The sequence below is a fragment of the Mauremys reevesii genome, linkage group 3 (assembly GCF_016161935.1).
Source record: "Mauremys reevesii isolate NIE-2019 linkage group 3, ASM1616193v1, whole genome shotgun sequence".
In the NCBI taxonomy this organism is placed as follows: Eukaryota; Metazoa; Chordata; order Testudines; family Geoemydidae; genus Mauremys; species Mauremys reevesii.
Window position 1 is genome coordinate 68293343 of NC_052625.1, and position 12692 is coordinate 68306034.

The following is a 12692-nucleotide window of genomic DNA, read 5'->3' on the forward strand; positions in this document are numbered from 1 at the left end:
CAAAAACAATTTGACTTAAGATATGTTAATAAAAGAGACAACAAAACAATACAAATAATGTAAAATTTCAAATAAAAGAATAAATATTTTATACATCCCAAAAGACAACAAATTGCCAACTTAAATTAAATAACTTCTTCTCCTGAAAACTAAGAAGCCCTTCAGTCACTTAGTAAATCTAAACTAGTCTGAGACTGTCTTCCATGTCCATCTTTATGCCATGCTGATGAGGGGTTGCCTTAGAGAATCTGCATTCAGAAAATTCTTAGATGTATCATTCTCTTGAAAGAGAATTGTAACCCCTTTGTTAGAAGAACACTGCAGTATCAGCATTAATTTTCCAGAGCTCTGGTCTCTGTACTAAAACACTTTCAGTTCTTATTTTCTGTTGACCAAGGTAGGTCAGGGAGAAAAAATAAACTATTTTCTTCAAATATATTTCTTTCTGTAGTCTGCAAAACTCTCACACGCATGGTAGATATAACTAGTAAGAAACAGCAGTGGGTATTGTAGGAGATCAGATTGGCACCCATTAAAAGGGAAGCAAATGCAAAATCTTCTGAATACTGACAAAATGTAGTTGTTTAAAACAGGATCTAAACATTTTTAGGAATATGTCAGAAAAGTTTTACATTTACATTCTTACTATGACTATCAGCCTGTGGTCAAAGGTTACATATATTACTATTTCTCAAGACATTTCCTATATTCTTGGAAAGATTACATTTTCCTGAACTAATGTCCCAGTAATGGAGGAAAATGTCCTTATGGTTAACATACTGGTCTAGGGCACTAGAAATCTGGGTTCAAAGTCTGGCACATGCCTCAGACTTCCTGTCTGACCTTCAATGAGTCACTTAATATATCTGAGTCCCAGATCCCCATCTGTAAAACTGGGAGAATAATCCTTCCTGTTCCCCCTCACCATTTCTCCCTCTTTTTATTTAGATTGTAATATCCTTGAAACAGGGGTGTCTCTTACTATGACTTTGCATGACACCTAGCACAATGGATCCCAATCTCAGCCGGGAATTCTAGATTATTATTATAACAACAACAACTCCTCCTCTTTCTCCAAGGACAAAACTCAACTCAAAGCTATCTGAACCATTAACACGGGGCAATAGCCGTATATTACACTGCTGGAGTGATCAAGTGGAATAAAGAGGAGAAGAAAAAAATTGATGTCCAAACAAGAAAGCTCCTGGTGATGCACAGAGTAATGAATGTCAAGGATGTACACCCAATGATCTGATGGAGGAAAAGGCCTATTATCTGTCAATTGACAATGAAGAATATAACATCAAAATACACCAGGAGTCAGCCAGGGTAAAAAATCATCTGGTTGCAATAACAAGTGATGACCAAGGATACATGCCAGCCCAAGAAAGCATAAGAGAAAGAAAGCAAATCAAAGAAAGACTAGAAAGATTTACACAGAAAACAATGCATGGACAGTGGTGGAGAGAGATTGAATCTATTAGTGATAGAAGATTAACAAACTCATGGCTTATAGAAGGATACCTCAAACCTCATTATGATTGCACAAGAGCAGTCCTTAAAGCTTAATTGTGTTTGAAACAAAATTGACCAACAGACCTGCTCCCTGAACTGCAGAATGTTTTTTCCAAAAAGGAAGAGATGACAGAGCATGTGTTGAATGCCTGCAGGAGCCTGGCTGCGAGAGCATATCTGAACAGACACAATGAGTTTGCTAAATGTCTGCACTGGAGCCTTTGTGGAAAGTACGGATTTAAATGAACCATGAAGTATTATGACCACCAAGTTGAAAGCGCTCCAGAAAATGAAGAGGCTAAGATTTAATGGGATCTGGCAATTATCACACACCAAACAGGGCAAGCAAATGGTCTGGACAAAATTGTTGTAGAAAAGAAGACAAACAAGACCATGTTAACTCATATTGCCATACCAACAGACAAACATAAAAAAAGAAACAAGAGAAGATAGCAAAGTATAAAGAACCATGACACAAAGTGGAATAGTTATGGAAAACTAGACAGACAATGCCTGTGATTATTGGAGCATTTAGAGAGATCCCTAAGGGTATGAAGGAACAGCTCAAGAACATGTTAGGAGTGCAAGATATCCCAATTAGTGATCTCCAGAAGTTAGTGCTCGTAGGCACTGAGAATTTTAAGGAAAGTCAAAGGAGAATGAGTGCATTTGAGTGCATGAGAGCAGGAATTCTACAGAGGGTTTAACAAAAACTCCTGACTGCCCAAATCTACAGAGTCAGTTCTTGGTCAGGATTTATTGGTGACACATGGGGATAAATTTTAGACAGTAGCTTTCCCCTTTTGATGCTTAAAGATCTTATATGTTCTGAAGCTATTTGTTAAAAAAAGTCCCTATGATGTAATGCTGAGGGATAATAATAACAAATAACCTGTTCGGTTTTTTTAAACTATTTATTTAGGAAGTTTTAACAAGTTTACAAATCCTTGCCATGTAGATATCAGAAATGAAACAGTAATTACAACAGTTCGCTTTTGTTTAAAGAGACATTACACAGTAATATAGTCATTGAGGTTTCTATTTAACTGGATGTTACCATATTACAGAGTGAACAGCATTACAACTGTTTATTTTGCAGGCGAATGTACTTTGAGTATTGAATAAAAGGTAACCAAATATCTATCTGTCCTCCATCTATTTTGCTTGGTATGTAATTGATGTGTTAATTACTTTTCTAACGGTATTGATTATTGAAATAAAAACTGAAATTATAAAAAAAGTAGGAATCGTGAAATTTCCTTCAGATCCAATATTGTTGATGTATATGAATCAATGGTGATAGGTGGAACAATCTTCCAACATAAGACAATACACAAGCTGACGTGGATGTCACCGGATGGGAAAACCAGGAACCAAATTGATCACATTGCAATCAATCGGAAGTGGAGAGGGTCACTGCTGGATACTAGAGTATTAAGAAGTGCAGATGTAGGTGGTGACCATCATCTTGTATTGAGCAAGCTTCAGATAAAACTGAGAAAGATGAAGAAAGTTTATGGGCAACAAATTTTCGACTCAAGGAAATTGGAAGAACCGCCGGTAAAGGCACAGTTCATATTGGAGCTCTCGAAAAAGTTTCAACTTCTAAATGACTTGCGAACTGGTGATATAAACACTTTTTGTGACAATGTTGAGAAGGCATATGTAGAGATCAGCAAGAAAGTGCTTGGCTACAAGAGAAGAGAGCGGAAAGTATGGATTTCAGATCACACATGGAAACTCATTGAGGAGAGGAAGACAGCAAAACTACGCATGCTAACTGGAAGGGATGAACAACAGAAAGCTGCGAACAAAGAATATAGGGAGAAAAACAAGGCTGTGAAGAGAAGTGCCCGAAAAGACAAAAGGGATTATATAACCAGTCTGTCAAGAGAGGCACAGTCAGCAGCCGCGCAGGGCGACACAAGAACTGTGTATAGAATCACGAGGACTTTGACAGGAGGGTTCAGCAATAGGTCAACAGCGGTTAGAGGAAAGAATGGGAAATATTGATAGAAGAGAAAGAACAAATCAATCAATGGGCAGAGCATTTTAGAGAGACTTTAAATAGATCAAATCATGAAGAGGTAGTTGAAATAGAGGAAAAGAGTTTTCAGATGGAGGTAGAATGTGGGCCTATCATAGAGCGAGAGATAGAAGAGGCTATTAGACAGACAAAAGCAAACAAGGCACCAGGTGAAGATAGAATCACCGCAGAAATGCTAAAAGCCGACCTGAATACGAGTGCCGGGATTCTAAAGGAGCTATTCAACAAGGTGTGGGAAGAAGAGAAGGTACCTGAAGCATGGAAGAAAGGTATCATCGTGAAATTACCAAAGAAGGGTGATTTGTCTTTGTGTGGTAATTGGAGAGGTATAAACTTGCTATCAGTGCTCGGGAAGGTTTTCTGCAGAGTTCTGTTACAGAGAATAAGACAAGCAGTAAAAGAGATCCTGAGGGAAGAACAAACAGGATTTAGGAGTGGGAGAGGATGCGTTGATCAGATATTTGTACTACGTACGATAATGGAACAATCTCTTGAATGGAACTCGCCACTGTTTATTAATTACCTCGACTTTGAGAAGGCATTTGATAGCGTCCACCATCCATCTCTCTGGAATATCTTAAAAATATATGGATTCCCTTCGAAAGTGATTAACATCTTCAAAGATATGTATGCCGGCAATAAGTGTTGTGTTCGCCATGAAGGACAGCAGAGCGAGTGGTTCCATGTGAGAACGGGAGTTAGACAAGGGTGCATTATTTCGCCCATCCTATTTCTTGTGGTCATAGATTGGGTGATGCGGAAAGCCACTGAAGATAGGCCAAGAGGGATCACATGGGGACCCTCTGGTCATATTGAAGACTGTGACTTTGCGGATGATATCACCCTGATTTCGAGCTCTCAGACGGACCTCCAAGAGAAGACTGATAGAGTAGGTAGAGTAGCAAGGTGCGTAGGACTTAATATCCATGCCAGTAAGAGCAAAATAATGAAAGTAAAAACAGCCAGCTTGACGAAGACAGTGTTATGTGATGTAGAATTGGAGGAGGTGAACGACTTCAAATATCTTGGTAGTTACATATCGGCTGATGGCAATATTCAGAAGGAGATATCTACCAGAATCGGTCTTGCAGCAAATGCATTCTATAGACTTCAGAATATTTGGAGGTCAACCATCTTGCAAATGAAAACCAAGGTAGAGATCTATAGGTCGAACGTCTGCTTTGTGTTGCTCTATGCGGCGGACACATGTAGGACCAACAAGAAGATAGAAAGTCGGCTTCGGGGCTTTGAAGGAAGGTGTCTTAGGCGAATTCTTAACATACATTGGCTGCAGCGTATCACCAATGTTGAAGTGAGCCGATTAACGGGCATCAACAATATAGTGGATGAAGCCAAACAATGAAGATGGAGGTGGCTGGGGCATGTGTTGAGAATGGATGCTGATAGACACCCTCGTATTGCCCTACGATGGACACCACAAGGAAGAAGGAGGAGAGGTAGACCATTGGGGACGTGGCGAAGGACCATTGAAGAGGAAATGAAAGGTATGGGAATGAAGTGGGATGAACTCTTCTGTCTCGCTCAAGAACAAAATGAATGGAGGAGAGTGGTTGGCGCCTTATGCTCCACAGGGAGAGAATAATAAGAAGAAGAATATGAATCAATCATGTTATGCAGAGTTTTAAATGACAATAAAACCCCCACTATGTTATTTACTGTCTCATATTCTTATATTTTAAACACTTTAAAACTGAAGCTTTTTTCCCATATTAATTTTTGATTAATATGGGATAATCTTAGCTCAAACCATGCATTTCACTCTAAGAAACCCATCTAGAGTCATTCTCTTTTCAAACAAATTGGCATTCACTAACAGCTAATGCACAGTAGGATCTAAGATATTACAATTATTTCCTCTTCTAAGAGCCGTGGTAAACTATGGTATCTCAGATAAAATTGTGTGGTAACATGGAACATTCTAACTTCTTAATGTTGGCCACAGTAGTTCTTACAGATGTGAATATATTCTAGACTAGAGCTAACAATAAGAAAAGCCACAGAGCAAGATCACCTAGTTAGCAATATTAATCAAAGGACTTTTTCTGATATTACTCTAAATTAGGGGTAGACAGACTTGTTTCCAGTAATTGCTAATATGACTACTACCAAAGACCATTAGGAGTGGGAGAATACAGAACCAAAGCAAACCACTATCACTTGAGCTAATGTTGCTGGCAGGTGAAGTAGGCTAGCATCTTCTTTGTGGAGTATTCACTAGAGGGGAATCTGACACACATTTTACAAGTGTGCTATACTAACCCACTCAAACATCATAGATTGGAAGTTTGATACAAACTTAAGTGTTAATTGCTTCATGTTCCTCCAAGAAGCCCAGCAGTAGATATAGAAAAGATGAAGGAATTAAAATAAGGTACTAGTATGTATGGACTTAAACACTCGAGTATGAGGCAAAATATTTAGCAGAGAAGATGGAGGGTGGAAGTGAATAAGGACGGTTAATAAGAAGTAGAGGAAAGTTTGTGAGAATTAGAACTACTAGATTTGATAAGATAGGTACAGCAGTACTGCTTAATAGGAAAAAAGTTTGTGGTAAAGTATGTCAAGAAGGATTTAAAGTGTAAGGCAGAGGACAGCTTGGACTATTTCCAGTGTTGCTTTGTAACACAAATGCAAGGACAAGTGACATGAGTAAAAGAAGAGAGACAGGGCTGAGAAATGTTAGGACCAGCAAAATGTAAGATGATAAGAGGAACGGTCAAATCAAGTGAAGAGTGAAGAGAATTAAAAAAGAATGGAGAGTACTGCACTCAAACTGAAGTGAAAAACAGCAGGAAACTCAGGAATAAAGCTAGGTGAAAATTTGTGTCTGAAGCTTTTTTGTCAAAAAATGCAAATGGCAACACCCAAACATTTCACACATTCATGTCAACAAAACAAAATTCTGAAAAAGTCAAAATGTTTTTTCACTTAAATATTTTTTTTTGCTTCTAAATTTCATTATTATTTATTATTTGGCGTATGCAATCTGGTCAAGCCAAGTCACAGTGTTCTTAGCAACAATGTTCAAAGCACAAAGACCTTCAGCAAGTTGAGTCATTTTTCAGTCCTCAACAATATGTGTCTTGGTTTGTGGCTGCCCACATTGACATAGTGGACTGTCGCTAAAACACCACTGAAATTCTGTTGCAGCACAAATTCCATGTCTGGTATGAAACCAGCTGAGAAGGCATTGCGGTAAATCAAGCCTGGTTGACGTTGAGTGGGGATTGAGATGAGAGAATTATTTGTCATTTTCTCTGCAGACCATGAAATTCACCAAGCATCTTCCACCATAAATCTCTCATCAGGTAAACTTATCCACAACGGGCACTGTGAGAGCAGATGACTATGTGATGGATTAAACAAGCCTTTAATTAACAGTAGATATAGAATATCATGCAACTTGATCACAGCTTTGCTATTCTTTCCTCTCTGCTAATACTGGGTGGAGCAATATTTCAGAGAACTGGTAACCATGGTAGAGGAGTAGATTTAAGTGTGCCTGAAATAATACGCATCGTGGAATTAAGGTGTACATTGATCATCCTTGTGTAAGAAGAGTGAGCCCATATTGGACCACAGTACTCCACTGCTGAATAACAGAGTGCCAAGGCTGAAGTGCGTAATGTTTGGGCATTGATGCCCAAGTTGTTCTGGACAGTTTTGACCTTAGTCACTGTCTTTGTAAGATGGCCATGATATGTGAAGTTCTATTCAACATGACGCCTAGATAGACTGAATATGAATCATGCTTTATTCGCTGACCACTGAGAACTATATTCAGCTCTCTACCTGCTTGTGCATGATATAAGTGGAAGACACTGGATACAGTCTTACTTCCACTTGGTATGAGGCACCACCAATGACAATAATCAGCCATAGCCACCATATCTGCATTCAAAACATTCTCAAATATGTCAAAGTGTGACTGAGTGCTGAGGCATGTTGTCATCAGCATAAACAAACTTGCGAGACTTGGTATATGTTAGGTCATTCAAATATAAGTTGAATAATGTTGGAGATAACTGATCCTTGCAGAAAGCTGTTCTTCTGGTGCTTCCAAGCACTTGTTCTATCACCAATATGCACATGGAAATAGCAATTTCTCAGAAACAGAGCCATTGCACCATACAAACCAACCTGGCATAGTTCTAGACAATTTCACCAAAAGGACTATGTGCCAAACCGTATCGTATGCCACAGTCAGATCAAGAAAAACCTGAACCAGTCTTCAGCTTATGTTGGAATCCATTTTTGATGAATGTTGTAAGTGCCAGCACTTGATCACATTTACTACGACCATGGTGAAAACCAGCTTGCCAGGATGCCTTCCACAGTTGGTGAAATTCTTTGTGAAATTAGATGCTCAAGCACCTTAAAACAGACACTTAGAAGTTAAATTGGTCTGTAGATTGAAGGCAAGTGTGGCTCTTTCCCAGGTTTCAGCAAGGCAATGACCTACTCTTGGTGCCGGCTTTTAAGCAGTTTGGATTTCCACAGAATTCTGCTGAAAAACCAAACAAGCCATTCCTAAGTTGGACCCAGATGTTTCATAAATTAAGGTGCAATTCTATCATATATGGGAGTTGTACCCTTTTTTAAATCATTCAGCTCTTTATACAATTCCAGACTAGTTGAATGACTCCATCTTACTATCGGCTGGATTACTTCTTAGGAAAAGCAGCCACTCATCATGTACCTGTCATTTTACAACTCTGTCAACAGGAGCTTTGATGACCTTCAAACAGATGACTGGCAATCTGATTTGGAGTAACTGCTGGCCTGCTTTGTGCACATGGACATTGAGCTGTACCTAGTCAAAGAATTACGCTCCAGCTCTTCCAGCTTGATCGCGTAAAGTCAAGTGCCACTGTCACTTCCTCCCATCAAGCCCAGTGAGCAGCATCCAATGATTCTATAAGATGGTCCGCAATCTCTGGATCACCTGACTGCTCATACTGCCTCAGTATGGAATGCATCTTCCACAGAGATAATGTTTAATGGGATGGTTATAATTATCTGTTTTAAGTACTCTAAAAGAGTCCCAATCTGCCTTGCAGAAGTTCCATCTAGGCTTCAGTACGCTCCTTATAATTGGAAGACCCATTACCATCTGAATCAACAGTGGACGATGTTCACTATGTGGAAAATGGATCAGTATTCATGATGAGTCCCTTGTAAGTATCCAGTGGCAGCTTGTCTACGACCTGGAGAAATGGACAATCCAATCCAACTAGCAGATTGAATTTCGATTACCACGAATCTCAGTCAACCGGTCAAAAAGGTTTCAGACAATGATTTTCTAGCCAGTGGTCTGGCACTAAAAGTCTTACAGATGAATATTGAAGGGATGTCTGCTGCCAAGTGGGAACTTACTGGTGTTCTGGCAAAGGAAGTTCCAACTGACTATTTGTCTACAAGAAATTCACATCATGTTGAATGAAGCACGTCAGTTTAAGATCATTGGTTTCAATCTGTTTAGTTATGATTTCCATGTGAAACATGGCCGAGCCACGTACAGTGATGCTATCCATATTGAATCTAAACCCTTTTGCACAATGAGTGGGTTTCATATCACAAATGCATATAAGCCTCTGGGTGAAACATAGGGTCCACAAGTTTTCCCAAGGCTTAAGCATCCGGCAGTGTAAGCTGGTGACTTTAATAATCATCATAGCGAGTGGGGTTATGCAACTGCACATGGTAAACAACTGTTGGAGTTGGCAACAAATAATGATCTCGCATGGGTCCATGACCCTAAGCAGCATGGTACCACCCAGTCATCACATTAGAACAGGGACTACTGCCCAGAACTGTGCTGGGTCACTTTGTTTGCCAGTCACCTGCAGCCAACAGCATGTACTGTACTCAGTAAATTTCATTTAAATTTATTTTTAAAAAAATTAAAGTAATTTAAAATGCTCAACATTGAAAAGGAATATATCCTTTGACCTGAAATGATTTTTTTCCAGAATTTTGATTTGCCAAAATTTTAGAAAAAAAATTCATTTCCAGATCAACCCAAAACACATTCTTTTTAAATTTTTCAAAATTGCCAGAAAAAAAAATCAGTTATTTTAACAGCTCTAGACAGGATTCTTGAAGTATAAATCTCGGGAGCTGCCATAGGTCTCACCCCCACTTAGAGCTGTTGGGTTCCAAAGTGGGGACCTGCCTTGGTTTCCCTCTAAACTAAAATCCTAGTTTAGATCTGGTTCTCGCTGCCACCAGTCAGTTTTTAGGTGTCTGACACACTCCCTGTTCCCCCAAAAACTTCCCCTGGGGAACACAGATTCAAACACCTTGAATCTCACCAGAGAGAGAGAAACAGCCAGTTCCCCTCCCCCCTTCCCTCTCTCCAGCCTGCTTTGGAGAGATTACACCGAGTCAAATCCTTGACTCAACACAAAGAGGGACTCACCTCCCCCTCCCCTTCCCTTGAATCTCCACAAAAGAAGGAATTAACCAAGTCCAAAGAAAAGAAAAGAATTTATTAAAGAATAAAAAGAAAGTAACTGTCTCTGTGATACCAAGCTGGAACAATACACAGGGTCTAAACTTATCAATCTCTGGAGAGAATTCCCCCTCCCCCTTTCTCAGTAAAAGCAATGTCAGCAAACAGGAATAAAGAATTTCCTTTAGCAAACACACAATTGCAAATATAGAAAGCAACTCAAAAAACTAATCCGCCTTTCTAATGAATACTTACTATTAAATAGTAGAAACTACTCCAGAAGAACTTGGAGACATCACTGACCTCTCTTAAATCCAAAGAGAGCTCCAACAAAGAACACAGACAAAGGCTTCCCTCCACAGAGATTTGAAATTATCTTGTTTCTGATTGGTCCTCTGGTCAGGTGGTCATCAGGTACTGCATGTTAACCCTTTACAGGTAAAAGAGACCTTAACCCTTAACTATCTGTTTATTTATGACAGGAGCTATAATTGTTGTGACTGTGAATTGCTGCACAGGGGATGGAGGGACGAGAAAATGTTTTGAAATAGTGGTAAGCCAGCTGAAGAGGAGAATCAGAATCAGAGAGAGGAAGAAAGTCATGAGAGAAAACATGGTCTAAGCAATGACCAATAAATGATTTGGCTGAGAAACAGAGAGAAAAATTTGTAAAAGTCGAGGGGACAGAGAGAGAGATAATCTTTAGAAAAGACATCCAGAGACATTAAAATCACCATGTATGAGAATATATGAGTATAACCCTTTTGGTTATCAGTTCACACTTAACCTGGTAGGTGAGGTAGTGAGACTACAGTGAAAAAGAAGGCAAGTTAGTGTAAGAGAAAAGTGACAAGTATGTATCCTATCCTAGACACTCCACACCAGGCCCTACTTGGAACTGTTGGAAGAGCCTCCCTTCCCCAGACAGCTGGAGACCACCCTAATGCTCACCCATCTTCTCTTACCTAGCTTAAGTCTCTCCATCTCAGAACTACTCTGGACACCGTGACTGTAATATACTGTAGCTGTAGCTGGTTCTCTCAGCCACATGTCATCTCACTGCTTTCTTTTGAGATCAGCAGACTGATTGAGCAGCAGGTAGGATACCACTTTCTGTAGGCTTCCTGAATACTGGGACTATCCAGCTCCTTCAAAGAAACCCTCAGTTTGAGTTCCAGGTCCTTAAACTAAATTCCACCATGATTTTTTTTCAAGTTGTAAACAAACAACTTACTTGCACTGAATCATGTTTTCAGTTACCTTCTCCGTTCCTTTCTATTTTAAAGCACACAAGAGCCCTACATACACTGGTGGGCCACCTTGCTGATGTCATCCTTTAGAATGTTGATCTTTGTTCCATCACACACACATACATACTTTCACTCCAGCTATCGACTTTGATCCAATTATCCATTTGGAGCTTAAATCAATGCAGTGAGACTTTATTGGCATTACAAGCTATACAAATGTTACGTAAGCGTAAAAGAAGACAAAACCCTCAAATGTCTGGCAGAGATAGGTAAGATCCTCCGTGGCCAGGACTATACATTATATTTGGGTTTCATCAACTGTGTCCATTTGTCAAGTGTCCATTCTTATTCTCGTAGCATGTTTCTACATACTATATTGTCATCTATGCTCTCTCTCCTTTCTCACCGAGTAAGGCACATATTTCCTTATACCTTTTGATGACACGTTTTATGATTCCTGATAATATGAGTAAATATCTTTCTTGTGCTCCCTAGTATTGCGGACATTGGAATAAAAATTGTCTCTCCTTTCTCTCTAAATATATCTGTCAGATTGGGTGCACCGTTTCTCTTTATTGGGATTAGATGGTACTTTGTGCTTCCCAATGGTCACTTGATTCTGCACATGGTGACAGTCTATCTTATTTCCCTATGAACATCTTGCTAGGTATCACTTCTGATACCATAGCTACGACTTGGATTGTGCCATTTTGACACAGCTCTGAGTCTGGAGTAGTGTCAAGTCACACCACTGTAGGGAGAACAGCAGCCAGCATCTGCCTCCAGAATTTCCTGGATGTGCAAAGACTGAGTGCCACTACTATACCTCTTGTACGGAATGTGGCTTACTATCCTTCATGCAGGCAGCCAGTATAGAACAAGAGGCAAATTCATGGCATCACATTCTTCTTGCCCATCTCTGCCCCCTTTGGATAGCCAAGTTCTCCCAAGCTAGTGGAGATAGATCATGGAGCACAAGGTATACAATTTTGTTTAGCCTTAAACATGTATCCTTAAACAACCATTCATTGTGTTTCCTCCTCAATCCCATCACTTCTTCTCAGTTTTTTGAGAGAGTTTCCTTTAAACATTCCCATTTGCTTTCTCCTATTTCATCATTTTCATCTTCAAGCACCTGTTAGCTGTTTGCTAGCGCAATTCTAAAAACTCTCGTTGTGTTGTCATCTATTTTAACTTGGTGATGTTATATGTGGGCACCTCTGTTATTTGGTTTGTTTTCTTGTTCTTATTTTTATTCTCAATTTAGCTACCAATAATGAATGGTTCTTTCTTCCATTGGCCCTATTTCAGCTACATACATCCTGTAAAGTTCTTTTCCAGTTGCGCCAAATTGTAATGTCATCAATTTTGTTCCCTGCTCTGTGATCTGGTGACCTTCAAGTTA

General features: G+C 39.5%; 1 long non-coding RNA gene across 1 annotated transcript in view; it reads right to left on the bottom strand.

The window, feature by feature from the left end:
* The window catches only part of LOC120400297, a 62075-nt gene extending 50707 nt beyond the window's left edge, over nt 1–11368 (bottom strand). Inside the window, exon 1 of the long non-coding RNA XR_005595694.1 lies at nt 11272–11368. This is a non-coding gene — a long non-coding RNA (uncharacterized LOC120400297). The remainder of the gene's footprint in view (nt 1–11271) is intronic.
* Between the last annotated feature and the right edge of the window lie 1324 nt (nt 11369–12692).